The sequence below is a fragment of the Wyeomyia smithii genome, chromosome 3, assembly GCF_029784165.1.
Source record: "Wyeomyia smithii strain HCP4-BCI-WySm-NY-G18 chromosome 3, ASM2978416v1, whole genome shotgun sequence".
NCBI lineage: Eukaryota > Metazoa > Arthropoda > Insecta > Diptera > Culicidae > Wyeomyia > Wyeomyia smithii.
The window spans coordinates 41,832,583-41,838,582 of record NC_073696.1 but is presented as its reverse complement, the minus strand read 5'-3'; the positions used below and the strand labels follow the sequence as shown (position 1 = coordinate 41,838,582).

The following is a 6,000-nucleotide window of genomic DNA, read 5'->3' as shown; positions in this document are numbered from 1 at the left end:
TCTATCTGTACGTCTGATATGACGAAATAGAGTTTTACGAGGAACACTCCTCAAAATTATTTTTTCGTCCATAACTTTTTCTGTAATCGTCGAAACAATTGAAGATGTTCTAAGATTTTGTTCTTTCGCTAAACCTCGTATTTTTGTAGAATATATTGGTTTGATATTTTTTGTTGTTGTGAAGATATTTCTAGTTTTTTGCTGAAAATAGCCATATTTTGAGTCCATATTTCTCCGAAGATTGTAAATTATTTGCTTCCATTTATAATCTGGTATTTTTTTCCACAGGACTTGAAAGAAATGTACTGAAGCGTTATGGAACCATTTTTCAAGCTGTTGCTTCTGGTAGAAAGTGGAAAAGGAACGAATCTAATCAACGTATTTCGCTTCAATTGTATTGTTAAAGCAGCGCTGTTCATAAAAAAAACTAACATTAAGTGATAAACGTCTCATTTAAATTAGGTTGAATTGGACTTATACCCTGTTAGTTGGAATCTGGAAATGGGGGGCATACGTTCCGATATTCACTGTGAGGTACAGTGAGGCGGGCCGACCATCAGCTAGTATCTTATTTAGCAGAGCAAATCTTTTTGTCTCCAGGTTAGTAAACTGCGCTCTGATAACCAACATCGATTAATCTTATCTCGTTCGAGTGCACTGTCGACAATTAAAATCAATCAATTGCACCACTCTCGAACACAGAGGCTGAAAAGATTCCGATAATTAAGATCGAGCGTATTCGTGAGCGCTCTCCCTCTCGGCAGTTGAAATTTATTTATTTTCATACTGCGTAGCGTAAGGCAACCACTTGGGTGTTCTGGGAGTATACATGACATCCGTCAGTATTCATCTTACGTTGAAACAAATCGCATTTACTTTAGGCACGGTAAAAAAACAGCGACGAAGACAATACCGACGGGGCCGATCAAGCATCCGCTGTTTACTGTCGATCGGCAACAAGTGTGCTTCTTTGCGGAGCAACTCAGAAAAGTCACAGCACAGTTTGTGTTCTGTTACGCCCTGGATCAGTGACCTGCGTCGGATTATGCGTGAATGTGGACTCTAGTGTGTGATGGATTTTTGTTTTGAAGTAGAATACTTCTCTCAGGAAGTTCGGCTACATAGGGATGTGAAATGAAAATCTAAAACCGAAAAAAGTGAAAAATATGTCCAATTTCAAATGCTAATAAATCGGTTAGTATTCGATGGATTTCCTTCGTTCTTGCAGCAATAGATTGGAAAATCTTCTAAGATTCTTCCCAAAATAAGATAATTGTAATTTTATCATTCACACTATTGTACTATTGAAAATAGTCAAGCCTTGTCAAAACGAAAAATTCGACCTCTGATTGGTCGTTATATGCTTGCTTCCCAAGCACGGTCGACAGGATCATATACCTTGCAATTGAAAACATGCTATTTGGCCTATATAAGAGCCTGTTTCAGCCGAAGCCGCTCATAATAGTTCTAGACAGCGACAACAGCAGTCGTCCTTCCTTAGCAGCAGCACTAGCCCTGTGGTTGGTCACCACGTCTCAGGAGCAGCGCGGTTTTTCTCAGCGTGTGTACAGCGACAACAGCAGTCGTCCTTCCTTAGCAGCAGCACTAGCACTGTGGTTGGTCACCACGTCTCAGGAGCAGCGCGGTATTTCTCAGCGTGTGTCGCCAGACAGCCATTATTCCCCCCGTGTTGGGGCAGAATGAAGATTGCCATCAGGAAATCCAATTTTGGAAATCAAAATGACTTTTTTAAGGCAAATAAACAAGTCATTGAAAGTTAATAATTTTTGTCAACGCAAACAAGCATTCTGTGTTGCATCCTAGCAATTCAAATTTGTCGCACCCGTCTAATTTACTGAATGTGAAATAGCTTCCACAGTGCATGTTGTCCGTGTATCTTAATTCCCCCAATGTTAGGGCAGCTCAAAGGTTGTAATTAGCAACCGATCTTGACCGCAACATGCTTTTTTCAAGGCAAATAAAAAAAATAATTGAAGGTTAATAATTTTCTGGCATCAACACAAGCAGACATTCTGTGCGGGATGCAATCAAATTCTGTTGTAGTTGTCTAATTTTTACTTTCACTTTATTTAGTAAACCCCCCACTGTAGGGGCAGCGCAAAGGCTGCGATCAGCATAACCGACATTGAATAATAAACTGCCCTGTTAGTACGCATTCACAAAAGCACTTAGCTCGACTATGCAGAGCTAATATGTAGTCGATTCAATCAATCAGCATAAACAGAATTTCGTCGTCTCCCAGCTGCCAAGTTGCAACATGATGCAACACGCAACAGCGAGCAAACGAAATCGCTTGATGTTACAAACCGCAATAAGATACGGGTTAAAACCGTTGCGTGTGTGAGAGCACCATCGGTGTTTATTCGCTGGATACACTATCTACTGTCTACTGAACGCAATAATCTGCCTACATGCGACACGGGGACGGGAACATTTTCTTCAACCAAGCTGCAAAACACGACACAAAACATGTTATTTTGTTGCTTCAATGAGAGTGCTATCGGTCCGACTCGACAAGAAATCATTTTTGTGCATCCGTGCTACGAAACTGAGGAAAAACTTTAGAAACTGAAAAAAGAGGTGGAGCTTATCAAATGATCGCTCTGAGCCGGAATGAATTCACACATATTTTTCAAGTTATATCATTCCACCACGTACGTAAAATAATTCATTCCTATTTTCATCCCTATATAAGAGCCTGTTTTAGTCGAAGCCGCTCATAATAGAACAGCGACGACAGCAGTCCACCCTTAGCAGCAGCGAAAGCGAGCGGTGGGTACCATCGATAGCGGATAGCGGCCACAACTGTGGCATGGTTGCGGATAGCGTTGCAGTTGCTCAGCAGTTGGGCCAGCGTATAGCGGCCACAACTGTGGCATGGCTATGCATAGCATAGCTGTTGCAGCGGGTATATCAGCATCGATAGTAGCAGGGTCAGCTGATGCAACGACACTCCCTTCACTAAAATGCTGTTTCAGCGTGGTAGCGGGAAGCATCAGCAGCAGGCTTGCATGAAGTGAATACATCAGCCGGCAACTTTCTCTAAGGCCTCTGCCATAGTAGACAGTGACAGCCTCAGCGGTAGATGCAGATGCAGCCGGTACTTCCCTGAGGCCGATGTAAAGGTAAATGGGAGCAGCACGGCGAAACAGTTCGGGTTATGCTTAGACGCGCGTCATTTTTCGTTGTTGATATTCCCCACATGAAACGATGCGCTTTCGTATGATAGCGGTGGTATTAGCGGTAGATGCATTTGCCAACAAGCCGTGTCTAGTTTTCAATGTGAAAACACCTTTCTCACTGTGTTGACCGTGCGCCTTAGTCCTCACTATCAAGGTAACACAGAGATGTAAGATAAACACTACATCCTATGATAAATTGAACAATTGTCCTTATAAGGACACCAATGAATTAATGAAGATTTAATTTTGAATTAGAATACTTCTCTCAGGAAGTTCGGCTACATAGGGATTTGAAATGAAAATCTAAAACTGAAAAAAGTGAGAAAAAATTCAAATGCTAATAAATCGGTTAGTTTTCGATGGATTTCCTTCGTTTTTGCAGCAATCGATTAGAAAATTTTCTAAGATTCCTACCAAATGCATGAAATTGCAATTTTATCATTCGAACTATTGTACTATTGAAAACTCTTAAGCCTTGTCAAAACACAAAATTCGACCTCTGATTGGTCGTTATACCGCGCTTTCCCAAGCACGGTCGGCAGAGTTATGGACCTAGTAAATTGGGAATGCATCATTTGGCCTATATAAGTGCTTCATCAGATAATAAACAAACATTTCATCGGATATTAAATTGAACAACTGAAATTTGAAGAACACAAATGATTATTTGAAGAGTTAATATTTTCTCGTTTTGCGCTATAATCCAAAGTTAATTATCTTCATCTACATGCATACTCTGATTATTATTACGTGTTTGCGTCGCTTAGTGTTTGGCTACGGTCATGCAGAACGCAAATAACGGCGCGATGCGATTCGGCAAGACGAAATCTGTTGAAATGTATAGCTCTACTTCGCCTTAAAAAGAGCTGTACATTTCACCACGGCAAGGCGAATCGCATCGCGCCGGCATTCGCGTTCAGCATAACCGTAGCCTTTGTTCCGTTCCCGTTTAATGATGTCGTATTAAATGTGCATATTACAATTCGGCAGCACTTCAACGTCTCATTTGCACAAAATTTAAAAATATTCAATGAACTTCATTCAAAATATCAGACAAAAAGAAATTACAATACTGCCAACTGACACGCAAGCAGCCGGGTTATCTTTCTTGTAAAAGTATTCTACTTCAACCTTGCGGTCGTGGCTTTGCATACAACCTTCTTGTGATTTTTTTCAAGACATTAGAACGAGCAACAGTTTTCTGCCATCGCTAATTCAGCAGTTGTTCAACGTTTCTAGCGTCCGGGCATCGGCGAAGGCGCTTAAAGACGCCGCCCTGCGTAAAATTTATGGTTTTTCGCGCCGCATGTCTTCAACCAGATGAAAGCCGGTGTCTAAAGTGCAATCGAACGTCGACGGTTCGTCTTATTTGGATGAGCGAAAGTATATGAGCAATTATTCATGCTCGGAGTGGAGTCAAGAGAATTGCAGTGATATTGAAGTTGAGCCAGGTTCAGGTCACTGAAAAAAACCAGACGGCGACGCCCGTGGATCACAACCAGCAGGGTGGTTGTGAGTAGATGCCAAAATAGACACCGCAACGGATCTGTTTATTTTCGGGATCTCGTAATAACAACATGTGTTCGGGCCAGGATTAACAGAGGAGTATCCGTAAATGATCTGTCTAGAGGGGCTAACAAGTGAATACCGAATATATAAATGATATTGCTCGAGCTGTACGCTGGTGGAAACGGTACGTTGGGTAGTAATTATTTTGACGAAAATTTAAACGGCTGAACCCTCAATTTGTAACGTCAACAGTGTCGATTAAGTGGAACAGGGGTAGCTCAGGCAGAATTTATATGATCTCTTGTGATTCGGGTGTTGAAAAACGAAAGCAGCAAATAGTTGTTGAGTCGTTTCGTCTGCGCTCGGCCGTGTAAAAATAAAAAATCTATCAATTGATGATTATGTTTTAAACTCATATCAGTGCCATTTGACATCTATTGAAATGATCGTAACCCAAGATTATCTATAATTTTTTTTCACGTCTGTTCAAAGTGCTTTTTTGAATGCTAAAAAATTCAACAAAAAAGTGGACGCGCCCCCGTGCACTGCACACATTCAAGTTACCGTTAACCACGCGCCTCCATTGAATTTTTTCTCGATCAAAATCGCACACGTGCTCCACCGACGCGACCGGCTGTTCGTTATTTGTGAATTATTGCACGTAGGTATTTAGGATACTTACGGCAACCGTCATGATCCACGGCTCTGGCCGCCAGACTGCAAAGCGACGAGATGAGTGCACCCTTTAAACACCGGCAGCATCATTTCGGATTTTTTACCGGAACCAACACGCTCTGTATCGCAGTCCCGAACAGGTTAATGGAAACACATCCGTCAATACGTCGAACCGGATCAGCATCGCAGAGCAGCGTTTATTACTGGTATGGAAATGTATATTTTTCAACCTGGCCATCGCAACCTTTCGATATTTTATTTATAAGCATCCACACTGGAAGTGATCACCACAGTGAATGAATGTTTACCTCTTAGGTAGCGTTTTGTTTACGTCATTAATCACTTCAAAGTGTTTCAAATTATCCGCTTTTTTGGACGAGCGGATAAAGCTGTTCGCAGCGCTCGGAATGGAGAAAGCAACGCATGACAAATGGGCCCGGTACGCAGGGTGGCATCGCGATCGAAAGGTTGTTCCGCGAGATGCCAACCTTGGCATGTATTCTAAAATCGCTTCACGTTTATAGAGCCGTGATTCTATTTTTTGATCAACACGACTAAAGTGTCACCTTTTTATTCACGCCTTTTTCACCTTTTTCATGCTTCTGTTTTACGA

General features: G+C 41.7%; 1 protein-coding gene across 3 annotated transcripts in view; it reads left to right on the top strand.

Moving 5' to 3' along the window:
• The first annotated feature begins 861 nt into the window (after positions 1-861).
• The window catches only part of LOC129727963 (calmodulin-lysine N-methyltransferase), a 33,605-nt gene continuing 28,466 nt past the window's right edge, over positions 862-6,000 (top strand). Inside the window, exon 1 of one of the 3 annotated variants that reach the window (XM_055686293.1) lies at positions 862-1,194. The gene's annotated coding sequence lies outside the window, so the exon portion shown is untranslated. Of the gene's footprint in view, positions 1,195-4,377; positions 4,897-4,936; positions 5,594-6,000 lie in introns of those variants that run through there. The other 2 variants (XM_055686290.1, XM_055686292.1) reach the window with 2 other exon arrangements.